Source organism: Bufo gargarizans, chromosome 6 (genome assembly GCF_014858855.1).
Source record: "Bufo gargarizans isolate SCDJY-AF-19 chromosome 6, ASM1485885v1, whole genome shotgun sequence".
Lineage (NCBI taxonomy): Eukaryota > Metazoa > Chordata > Amphibia > Anura > Bufonidae > Bufo > Bufo gargarizans.
Window position 1 is genome coordinate 139,785,682 of NC_058085.1, and position 13,348 is coordinate 139,799,029.

Here is a 13,348-nt window from a genome sequence, read left to right on the forward strand (position 1 = left end):
CATAAAAACAATATATTATTACAATAATAAGTAACAACCCCTTACACCCACCCACCCCCTCTTCCCTCCCACCCCTTTTCCAGTCCTGCGACCAATTAAAGTCCAGAATCATCTCTGTGATACACTTTGTAATACCATACACCATTAACATACTCTCTCCTATATGTCTTCCGTGACCGCCATTCTATCCTCTGTCCTCAACAGACCACATATTCATCTTTCATCCATCCAACATATAAATGGTCACCATACTTCCTAACAGGCAGGAAATAAACTAATCCAACATACAATATTTTGGACATATTCCACCCAATATACTGTTAAATAATGTTGTAATATCTCAACCAGGAGAACCATACTATTTAAAAAATTTTGACCGCTCCTCTCTTCTGATAGACATACCTTTCTAACTTTACCAAGGTGTGAACCCTATCTACTATCTCTTGCAATGTAGCTGATTTTGGATCTATCCAATGTTGTGCAATACTTTTCCTGGCTTGATATAAAACACGCATAATGGCCGTTTTCTTCTTTGCCATCCCTGGCTGAACTTTAACACATCCTAAAACACACACTAGTGGTGTAGAGCGGGGTGTATTTAAGCATAGTAAATGACCCTCTATGTCTATACTGTATAGTGTTTTTTATTTAGTAACAGTATGGTAAAATTGTTAAATCACCATTTAGTGGAAATGGTAGTGGGTCATACTGTGGCGGTATTATTTGGGCCATGTATAGTGACTTTATCAACACCCTAGCAGTGCTTTTTATTCTTTTTATCATTGTATTTCAGGAGCAAGAATTCTTTTGTAATTTTTTTTTTTTCATAGCTGTACTAGGGCTTCTTATTGTTTGCCGAATTAATTACATTCTTCAATGCCACAACTTGGGCTACATATAACTTATTGGCTAACTTTTATCAACTCACTCACTGTGTTGCATAAATGATGTTTTAAGGCTGTGGTCACATCTCCCCCATAGTGCCAGTTCCCCCCGTAGTGCCAGCTCCCCCAGAGTGCCAGCTCCCCCATAGTGCCAGCTCCCCCCATAGTGCCAGCCCTCTTCCCCATAGTGCCAGCCCCCCCATAGTGCCAGCTCCCCCAAAGTGCCAGCTCCCCCCGCAAAGAAAAAAAAAACACTAATACTTACCTTCATCAGCAGCGATGAAGGCCTCTTCCGTCCTGTGTCCCTGCTGTGTGCTGCCTGGCTCAGGCGGCGCAATTATAATGACGTCATCGCGCTGCCTGAGCCGGCCTCTGATAGGCTGCAGGCATTAGTGCCTGCGGCCTATCAGAAGACCAGGGGAGGGACACGCCTCTCCCTCCCCTGCCCCACAGCACACAGCCGCCACCGAGGCCGCAATTACATCCAGGGCCGCGCCGCCTGTGGTGATCGTCGGTGTGGCCCTGAGGAATTAAAAAAATAATAATAATTTTTTGTAAAAGACGGCCCAGCGGCCTTTTTTTAGGGCCGCCTGGGGGGCGATTGCCTCACTGCCCCCCGGCCCAGCCTGCCCCTGGCTGCGGAGGATAAGTTCATCCAAGTCACCAGCCTCAGAAATCGCAGGTTAACAGCAGCTCAGATTAGAGATCAGGTCAATGCCACACAGAGTTCTAGCAGCAGACACATCTCTAGAACAACTGTTAAGAGGAGACTGTGTGAATCAGGCCTTCATGGTAGAATATCTGCTAGAAAACCACTGCTAAGGACAGGCAACAAGCAGAAGAGACTTGTTTGGGCTAAAGAACACAAGGAATGGACATTAGACCAGTGGAAATCTGTGCTTTGGTCTGATGAGTCCAAATTTGAGATCTTTGGTTCCAACCACCGTGTCTTTGTGCGACGCAGAAAAGGTGAACGGATGGACTCTACTTGCCTGGTTCCCACCGTGAAGCATGGAGGAGGAGGTGTGATGGTGTGGGGGTGCTTTGCTGGTGACAGTGTTAGGGATTTATTCAAAATTGAAGGCACACTGAACCAGCATGGCTACCACAGCATTTTGCAGTGGCATGCTATTCCATCCGGTTTGCGTTTAGTTGGACCATCATTTATTTTTCAACAGGACAATGACCCCAAACACACCTTCAGGCTGTGTAAGGGCTATTTGATCATGAAGGAGAGTGATGGGGTGCTACGCCAGATGACCTGGCCTCCACAGTTACCGGACCTGAACCCAATCGAGATGGTTTGGGGTGAGCTTGACCGCAGAGTGAAGGCAAAAGGGCCAACAAGTGCCAAGCATCTCTGGGAACTCCTTCAAGACTGTTGGAAGACCATTTCAGGTGACTACCACTTGAAGCTCATCAAGAGAATGCCAAGAGTGTGAAAAGCAGTAATCAAAGCAAAAGGTGGCTACTTTGAAGAACCTAGAATATGACATATTTTCAGTTGTTTCACACTTTTTGGTTATGTATATAATTCCACATGTGTTAATTCATAGTTTTGATGCCTTCGGTGTGAATCTACAATTTTCATAGTCATGAAAATAAAGAAAATTCTTTGAATTAGAAGGTGTGTCCAAACTTTTGGTCTGTACTGTATACAGTATATATATATATATATATATATATATATATATATTTATGTGTGTGTGTAGTGTATATAGTGGTTGTATATGGTAACTGTAGCCTATATAGTGTTTTTATAATGTATATAGTGAATGTATAGGGTAAATGTATTCTACATAGTGGTTGTTTAGGGTAAGTGGTCGATAAAGTGTATATATAGGGTAAGTATAGTCTATAGACTACTCTTACCTTATCCACATGCTATATAAAGTGCTGGTACATGGTGTGTGTAGTCTACATAATGTGTGTATAGGATAAGTATAATCTATATAGTGTTTGCAAAGAGTAAGTGTAGTTTTATATACTGTTTGTATACATACTGTAAGTATATTCTATATAGTCTATGAATAGAGTAAGTTACTGTATATAAAGATTGTAAATGGTAACTGTAATCTATATAGTGTATATATGGTAAGTGTAGTGTGTATATAGTGGTTGTATATAGTAACTATATTCTATATAGTGTTGGTAGAGGGTAAGTAGATTTTATATAGTTTGTGAATAAGGTATGTTATTGTATAGGTTAAATGTAATGTGTGTATAGGGTAAGTGTAGTATATACTGTATTAGTACAGGTTAATTGTAGTCTATATAGTGTACTAGCAGAAGGACCCGGCTTTGCACAGGTATATTTCGTCTATTTCATTTTATGTTTCCATGTGTCATAAAAAGATATCAACGGTATCCCCCATAACAGTGACCTCTACAGTACTGGTCCCTTTAACAATGACCTCCACAGTGGCCACCCCTTTAACATTGACCTCCACAGTGGCCGCCCCATTAACAGTGACCTCCACAGTGCCAGACCCTTTAAAAGTAACCACATCTTTAACAGTGACTTCCACAGTGCCCGCCCCTTTAACAGTGACTTCCACAGTGCCCGCCCCTTTAACAGTGACTTCCACAGTGCCCGCCCCTTTAACAGTGACTTCCACAGTGCCTGCCACCTTTAACAGTGACTTCCACAGTGCCTGCCACCTTTAACAGTGACTTCCACAGTGCCTGCCCCTTTAACAGTGACTTCCACAGTGCCTGCCCCTTTAACAGATACTTCCACAGTGCCCGCCTCTTTAACATTGATTGACCACCCCTTTAACAGTGACACATCGGCATGCTTGGGTGCTCTACCGAGCACCTGAGTATAATGGAAGTCAATGGGAGGACCCGAGCATTAAACCAGGCACCCCCTGCTCTGAAGAGGAACCAGGCACCCCCTGCTCTGAAGAGGAACCAGGCACCCCCTGCTCTGAAGAGGAACCAGGCACCCCCTGCTCTGAAGAGGGGAGGGTGCCTGGTTCAAATGAAAAGTTCAGAAATTGATGGGAACAGCATGGGGAGGATGTCTGCATGCATCTTGGACTCACCTTTTTGCTGCTGGGAGTAATGTTGTCCGAGTAGTATGCCACTTTTTCAGAATGACAATACGCACAAAACAAAATATAAAATCAATTGTAGTAAAAATTGTTAGGAAACATTCTTTCCTGTATATTTACTTGTATATAAAGTGCAAGTTCAGCCAAAAATTTTGATTTTCGGAAATGGGTCCATGATTAAGAGGGACGGCTGGTGGCATCCGTATTGTACCGCTAGAGGTGAAATTCTTGGACCGGCGCAAGATTAACCACAGCCAAAGCATTTGTTGCCACAAATGTTTTCATTATTTCAACAATGAAAGTCGGAGGTTCGAAGACGATCCCATAGGCGATCCGGCGGCGTTATTCCCATTACCGGCTGAGCATTTTCTGGGAAAACGAACTCTTTGGGTTCCGGGGGGAGTATGGTTGCAAAGCTGAAACTTAAACTAATTGACGGAAGGGCACCACCAAGAGTACTATACTACGCACGGGAAACCTCACCCAGCCCGGACACGGAAAGGATTTACAGATTGATACCTCTTTCTCGATTCTGTGGGTGGTGGTGCATGGCCGTTGTGAGCTGGTGGATCGAGACGATTTGTGTGGTTCATTCCGATAACCCGCGATACTCCTCCTTGCTAAGTAGTTACGTGACCCCCGGAGATGAGGATTGTGTTGACCAGACTCTTGGATAGTGAGACTGGACTTGTAGGTGAGGGCCTGCTGGTGGGTCGACCCGGTAAAAAATTGTAGGTGAGGGCCTGCTGATGATCTGACCCTCTCAAACATTATGTGCAAGGGCCTGCTGCTGCTTTGTTGACTCTAGATAACTTCTGGGTGATCGCACGTCCCCATTTGGATGTCTGCTCTATCAACTTTCGATGTTTTTTTATGCGCCTACCATGGTGACCATGGGTATCGGGGAATCAGGCAGGCTACGGCTACCACTTCCAAGAAAGGCAGGCGGGGGCGCGCAAGTTACCCACTCCCGATTCAGGGAGGTAGTGACGATAAATAATACAGGACACTTAAGACACTTATTGGAATGAGTACTAAAAAATTACAGTGAATGTCCTAGGTCTTTAGGATGAGGAAACATTATACAGTAGTGGTACCACCGGTAATGACACTGTTTGCAGTGTCTACGGCCAAGGTACACTGTATCTCACAGATATATGAGGGCTGCTGGTGAGCTGAACCTCTAAAAGATTTCCGCTGAGGGCCTGCTGGTGAGCTGAACCGGTAAAAGATTTCTGCTGAGGGCCTGCTGGTGAGCTGACCCTCTAAAAGATTTCATTTTTTTTATATCCGCACACTTTACACAGCGGATGTGGTGTTGATAATTTAACTGTCTGCAGCGAACACCGTCTACGGAAAAAGTATTATTGATGGCCTGCTGGTGACCCTCAAAAACATTAGGGGTGAGGGTCTGTTGGTGAGCTGACCTTCTAAAAGATTTTCGCTGAGGGCCTGTGGGTCAGCTGATCCTGTAAAAAATTTAATGAGAGGGCCTGTGGATGAGCTGACCCTGTAAAAAATTATATGTGAAGGCATATACGAGGGCATTATATGCGACGAACAAGCATGTTGATATGATGGAAGAGGAGGAGGAGGAGAAAAGGAAGATTCCAACATATACCCTTTTTTGTGGTGGAAGGTGTGCATGGTAATACAGAATATTCAGTACATTATAAACAAGACATTTAAAGTGCCTTTATGTTCTTCCACTTTCCTCTAGTGGAGTTGAGACGTCAATCTGTCAGCATTTACAGTTGACAGGTGGATACGCTTATCTGTTATAATGCCACCAGCTACACTAAATACCCGCTCAGACAAAACGCTGGTGGCAGGGCAGGGCAGGCCAGCACCTCCAAGGCGTAGAGCGCCAGTTCGTGCCAGGTGTCCAGCTTGGACACCCAGTAGTTGTAAGGCACTGAGGGATCACTGAGGACGCTGAAGCGTCTGCTACATACTCCTTCACCATCTTTCAAAACGTTTCCCTCCTTGTGACACTAGGCCGCTCAGTACGGACTCTGCCGCCAGAGTTGTCAAATGGAAATGTTTGGAGCAATTTTTCAACAAGGACATTCTGGTATTGCACCGTTTTGCTCGTCCTCTCCACCTGAGGAATGAGAGATGGCAAGTTCTCTTTGTAGCAGGGGTCGAGAAGGGTGAACACCCAGTAATCCGTGTTGTCTAAAATACGTATTACACGCGGGTTGCGGGAAAGGCAGCCTAACATGAAGTCAGCCATGTGTGCCAGAGTACCAACAGACAAGACTTCGCTGTCGTCATCAGGAGGATGACTGTCTATCTCTTCATCCTCTTCCGCCCACCCACGCTAAACAGATGTAATTAAACTTCCATGGGTACTCTGTAACAGAGGCAACCGTCTTCTGCTCCTCCTCCTCTTCATCATGCAATTCGCGCTGAGAAGACGGATGGAGGGTGGTCTATCACCCTGTGTAATGTCTTCTTCCCCCATTTCCACATGCAAAGCGTCAGCCTTGATTGTGAGCAGCGAGCGTTTGAGTAGACACAGAAGTGGGATGGTTATGCTGATAATAGCGTTATCACCGCTCACCATCTGTGTTGATTCCTCAACGTTTCTAAAAACCTCAGAGGTCAGACATTCATGCCCATTCCTCGCTTCTGATTAGCGGAAGCTGACTGGAAATGCAATGACCATGTAGCATCTGGTATTCCACTACTGCCCTCTGCTGCTCACAAAGCCTGGCCAACATATGGAACGTGGAGTTCCTTCGCGTGCTCACGTCGCACAACAGCTGGCAATTTCAAGTGCTGCTGCAGCGTTGACAGACCGTCTGAAGCTGTCGATATATAGGCGGTGTGGAGAGGAAAAAGAAAGAGAGGCTCTTCACACCCGTGGAAAAAAGTATGAAACACGTACTAGGCGCCAAATCACTAGGTCATTAATCGTGATGAAGATAGAGATTGATTCTCGTTTGTGTATACGATATAAAAAAGACCTTCACCTAGGCTAAGAGTTTAGAAAGAACACCTCAGCTCTATAGTGGTGATGTTAGAGATCAGAAAATAATAATAATAATAAAATCAAATGCACTCACTTCATTGCATGTAGAGATATAAATAATTGAACGCCGCCTACACACGTGGCTTCTGGTCAATCATTTTAATAATAATATTAAATAATATTAAAATGATTGACCAGAAGCCACGTGTGTAGGCGGTGTTCAATTATTTATATCTCTACATGCGATCCTGGCCAGGGGGGGGGGAAATAGTCACAGGTGTCTTGAGCTTATCCTGGTGACTGCCCCCCCTGTGAAGTGAGTGCATTTGATTTTATTATTATTATTATTATTTTATGATCTCTAACATCACCACTATAGAGCTGAGGTGTTCTTTCTAAACTCTTAGCTCTTTCACCAGACCTAGGTGAAGGTCTTTTTTATATCGTATACACAAACGAGAATCAATCTGTATCTTCATCACGATTAATGACCTAGTGATTTGGCGCCTAGTACATGTTTCATACTTTTTTCCACGGGTGTGAAGGGCTTCTCTTTCTTTTTCCTCTCCACACCGCCTATATCTCTTCAAAAGTGGGCAAGGGTACCCCTTGACCCACCGAAACACTTGAGCTGCCTATCTTGTTCCATAACTACAGACGAGCATAACTCCTATACATATATATTGTTCTCTATAGCAGGGGCGTTGTTAGGGTCTGAAGACATCCGGGGCACGAGCCCACATGAAGCCACGCCCCCATCCAATGAAGCCACGCCCTCATGGGGGGGCCTTCACAGTAGTTATTAACCCCTTTCAGCAGTCCCCCCTTCAGTGAATGGGGGACTGCTGAATGTGGTTAATAACTACAGTGAAAGGCCTAGCCATCTGGGCAACCCCATAGATCATCCATAACAGTGCCATCCACAGATCTCCCTCCCCATAACAGTGCCATCCACAGATCCCCCCTCCCCATAACAGTGCCATCCACAGATCTCCCTCCCCATAACAGTGCCATCCACAGATCCCCCTCCCCATAACAGTGCCATCCACAGATCCCCCTCCCTATAACAGTGCCATCCACAGATCTCCCTCCCCATAACAGTGCCATCCACAGATCCCCCTCCCCATAACAGTGCCATCCACAGATCTCCCTCCCCATAACAGTGCCATCCACAGATCTCCCTCCCCATAACAGTGCCATCCACAGATCTCCCTCCCCATAACAGTGCCATCCACAGATCTCCCTCCCCATAACAGTGCCATCCACAGATCCCCCTCCCAATAACTGTGCCATCCACAGACCCCCCCTCCCCATAACAGTGCCATCCACAGATCCCCCTCCCAATAACTGTGCCATCCACAGACCCCCCTCCCCATAACTGTGCCATCCACAGATCCCCTCCCCATAACAGTGCCATCCACAGATCCCCCTCCCCATAACTGTGCCATCCACAGATCCCCCTCCCAATAACTGTGCCATCCACAGACCCCCCTCCCCATAACTGTGCCATCCACGGATCCCCCTCCCCATAACATTGCCATCCACGGATCCCCCTCCCCATAACTTTGCCATTTACAGATCCCCCTCCCCATAACTTTGCCATTTACAGATCCCCCTCCCCATAACTGTGCCATTTACAGATTCCCCTCCCCATAACTTTGCCATTTACAGATCCCCCTCCCCATAACTGTGCTATCCACAGATCCCCCTCCCCATAACTGTGCCATCCACAGATCCCCCTCCCCATAACTGTGCCATCCACGGATCGCCCTCCCCATAACATTGCCATCCACGGATCCCCCTCCCCATAACTTTGCCATTTACAGATCCCCCTCCCCATAACTTTGCCATCCACAGATCCCCCTCCCCATAACTGTGCCATCCACAGATCCCCCTCCCCATAACTGTGCCATCCACGGATCCCCCTCCCCATAACATTGCCATCCACGGATCCCCCTCCCCATAACTTTGCCATTTAGAGATCCCCCTCCCCATAACTGTGCCATCCACAGATCCCCCTCCCCATAACTGTGCCATCCACAGATCCCCCTCCCCATAACTGTGCATTCCACAGATCCCCCTCCCCATAACTGTGCCATCCACAGATCCCCTCCCCATAACTGTGCCATCCACCACAGATCCCCCTCCCCATAACTGTGCCATCCACCACAGATCCCCCTCCCCATAACTGTGCCACCCACCACAGATCCCCCTCCCCATAACTGTGCCATCCACCACAGATCCCCCTCCCCCTAATTGTGCCATCCACCACAGTTCCCTCTCCCCATAATTGTGCCATCCACCACAGATCCCTCTCCCAATAACTGTGCCATCCACCACAGATCCCACTCCCCATAACTGTGCCATCCACCACAGATTCCCCCTCCCCATAACTGTGCCATCCACCACAGATCCCCCTCCCAATAACTGTGCCATCCACCACAGATCCCCCTCCCCATAACAGTGCCATCCACAACAGATCCCCCTCCCCATAACTGTGCCATCCACCACAGATCCCTCTCCCAATAACTGTGCCATCCACCACAGATCCCCCTCCCCATAATTGTGCCATCCACCACAGATCCCTCTCCCCATAATTGTGCCATCCACCACAGATCCCTCTCCCAATAACTGTGCCATCCACCACAGATCCCACTCCCCATAACTGTGCCATCCACCACAGATCCCCCTCCCCATAATTGTGCCATCCACCACAGATCCCTCTCCCCATAATTGTGCCATCCACCACAGATCCCTCTCCCAATAACTGTGCCATCCACCACAGATCCCACTCCCCATAACTGTGCCATCCACCACAGATTTCCCCTCCCCATAACTGTGCCATCCACCACAGATCCCCCTCCCAATAACTGTGCCATCCACCACAGATCCCCCTCCCCATAACAGTGCCATCCACAACAGATCCCCCTCCCCATAACTGTGCCATCCACCACAGATCCCTCTCCCAATAACTGTGCCATCCACCACAGATCCCCTCCCCATAACAGTGCCATCCACCACAGATCCCTCTCCCAATAACTGTGCCATCCACCACAGATCCCCTCCCCATAACAGTGCCATCCACAACAGATCCCCCTCCCCTGCAAGTGCAACTTTAACTTTTGCTTAACTAGTCTTACTCAGAGAAGAGTCTCTCTCTCAGCTAGTCAGCTCCAGGCAGTTCGGGTGGTGCTCACTCACTGACGTCCCGCGCCTGCGCCGCCTAGTGGGAGGAGCAGGCGCCTGACGTCAGTGAGTGAGCGCCGCCTGCACTGCCTGCTGTTACCGGAGGCAGAGCTGCAGTAAGAAATCTAGTTAGATGAGCGGCGCGGGGGGGCGGATGATTATTAAAGTTAAAAGTTAAGTCTGCAGGCAGGGCAGGCGGAGATTAGGATTATTTAAACATACAGTTTTGGAGTGTGGCGAGCGGCGGGGCCTGTGTAGCGCAGGAGAGTCAGAGCGCCAGCCGGCCCTGCCAGTGCCAGCAATACGTTCGGGGCACTGGTCAAAACATCCGGGGCTCAAGCCCCGAATGTTTTGACCTAACGACGCCCCTGCTCTATAGAACTCATCTCCACCCCCTGGCGCCTCTGATTGCCTCTATTCTAGGTACCTTTTTTTGCGACTCCTGGTAGGCTCCTAAGACCAGAGAGTTCAAATTGTACCGTAATCCTCTTTTTGTATTTCTACATTTTGAAGCTGTCGATGACATGTGCACGCATTTCACCAGTTGCTCAGGCAAATTGGGGTAGGTTTTGAGAAACCGCTGAACCACTAAGTTTAAGACGTGGGCTAGGAATTAGATGTGTGTGAGCTTGTCGAGCTCAAAAGCCGCCACCAAGTTACAGTCATTATCACATACAACCATGTCTGGTTGTAGGTTAAGTGGCGAGAGCCACAGCTCAGTCTGGTCTCTTATCCCCTGCAACAGCTCTGCGGCGGTGTGCTGTTTGTCCCCTAAGCATACCAGCTTCAGCACAGCCTGTTGATGCTTCCCCACTGCAGTGCCCACTTCCCCACTGCAGTGGCTTTCAGCTACCGGCTGATGGCTGACTGGTGCTGCATGCGGATAATTCGGAGGTGGAAGTGGAGGAGGAGGCAGATGAGGAGAAGTGGGGGTTGGAGCCACTAACGTAGGTGCTGGTGGAAACCCCGATTGACGTAGGGTGAATGTTGAGGAGGCCGCGAGTGAGTAGTACCCTGGGATGGCACAGGTGCTAACCACGCCCAGGATTGCGGACCCTACATCCATTAGGGTCTCCGCCAGCAGCTATGTTACTGGATTCAATCCCCACTTCTCCTCCTCCGCCTCGTCCTCCACTTCCACCTCCAGCAGCAGTCAGCCATCAGTCGCTAGCATGCAACCCGTAGAACCCGTGTGGATTTGGTGTTACTGCCACAGATTGCATGCAGGCCTCCGTCTCCTCCTCGGCTGACTCCTCCTTTTCCACTGCTACCGCCTCTTCTGCTGCACCCCCCCCCCCCCCCAGCTCCCCAGAACCTATTCGACGTGCCAGGTGAGACGTTGCCATGCTGTGCTGCAGCTGTTGGGCCTGGAAGCCAAGAGCCACACCAGTCCTGCACTGCTTTCAGCTCTGCGGACACAGGCCAATCAGTGGCTAACCCCGCTCAATTTGACAGCTGGTAAAGAGGTGTGCAACAACGGTGTAAATCTTCTGAGCGCGCTGAAACAGGGCAAAATGACACAGGTGCCGTGCCTGGCACACGTCCTGAACTTAGTTGTGCAGTGATTCGTTGCCAAATACCCCGGGGTCCAGGACGTCTTGCGGAAGAAAATCTCTAGCCATTTTAGATCTTACACGGCCATGACTCGCCTTGCTGACGTTCAGCGGCGACACCACTTGCCCATCAGACGTCTTATTTGTGACTGCCCGATGCGCTGACACTCCACCTTGTATATGCTTGATAGGCTGCTCCAGCAGAAACATGCCATTAACGACTAACTGTACGAACTCTGTGGCAGGACAGGTTCTGGGAGCTTGGTTTCTTTTAACCGCACCAGTGGCTGCTCATGCGCGATGCATGCAGACTTCTGTGGCCATTTGATGAGATCGCCAAACTGGTCAGTCACAACCAAGGTGCCATCAATGACATTGTTCCTTACGCCTTCTTTCTGGAGCATGCATTGCGTTGTGTTATTGATCAAGCCATTGAGGAGCAGGAAGATGAGGAAGTCGCAATGCTGAATGAATTCCCAGGGGGGCTACTCTCCATCTGAGACAAGTCAGCAGAAGTCTGAACAGGATGGTGCCTGGGGGAGGAGGAGGAGCAATAATAGCAGGCTTAAAACTTTTCTGGGATCCCTGGTGTTGTCCGTGGGTGGGGAGAGGAGACCGAGGGCGACATTCTCCTGGCTGATGAGCAGGAACCAGGCCGCTCCACCGCTTCCAATATAGTGCAAATAGGGGCCTTCATGCTCCAGTGTTTAAAGAGGGACCCCAGTATAAAAAGCATAAAGGGCAAGGACCTGTACTGGGTGGCAACGTACTTAGACCCCCGGTACAAACACAAAATGGCGGACCTGTTACCAACATCACAGAGGGCTGTCAGAAAGCAGCACTTCCAGGCCTTGCTGTGAGAGATGCTGCATTCTGCTGTTGCGGGTGCTGGCAGAGGAATTTCCACACACAGAGAAACAGTTGCCGGTACCAATCCTACAGCGCTTGCAAGAGGGCGGTTTGAAGATGTGTTGGTCACTTCGGATATGAGATTATTCTAGCAGCCAACCCATCGACAGCTGCCCTCCGGATCTAGCCTCAGGTAACGCCTAGAGCGACAGGTGTCCGACTACATTGGGTTAACGGCCGATTTGGACGCTCTGAGAAGCGAGGAACCACTTGACTACTAGGTGTGCAGGCTTGACCTGTGGCCAGAGCTGGCACAATTTGCCATGGAACTCTTGGCTTGCTCCTTGTCGAGTGCCCTGTCCGAAAGGATGTTCAGCGCAGCAGCGGGAATCGTGACCGATAAGCGCACTCGCCTAGCTCATGACAGTGTGGACTACCTCACATTTCTAAAAATGATTGAGGCATGGATCTCAGAGGAATTCAACACCTGTGACGACCACATTTAATTAAATTTCCTCATGCCAGCCCACACATATCTGCCAATACCCAGAACAAATATTGGTCTCTGTCTTATGTAAATACACAAAAATGCAATTGAGGCTCAAAGGTATAAGCCTCATTAATATTCCAAGGTTCAACACCAAAGGGGTGGAATATAATTAATAAAATATAACTTTTAATTCAATGTGCAGTTAAAACACGCCACAAAATACATCAACATAACAAACATAAAGAGGGGTCCACGCCTGGTACCCCAATGCTGGTAGAGAATAGAAAAAAAATCTGCTCCACCTGTAAAGGTGCAAGCAGTCTTACCAGACCACGCAAGCTACTGGGATCGAC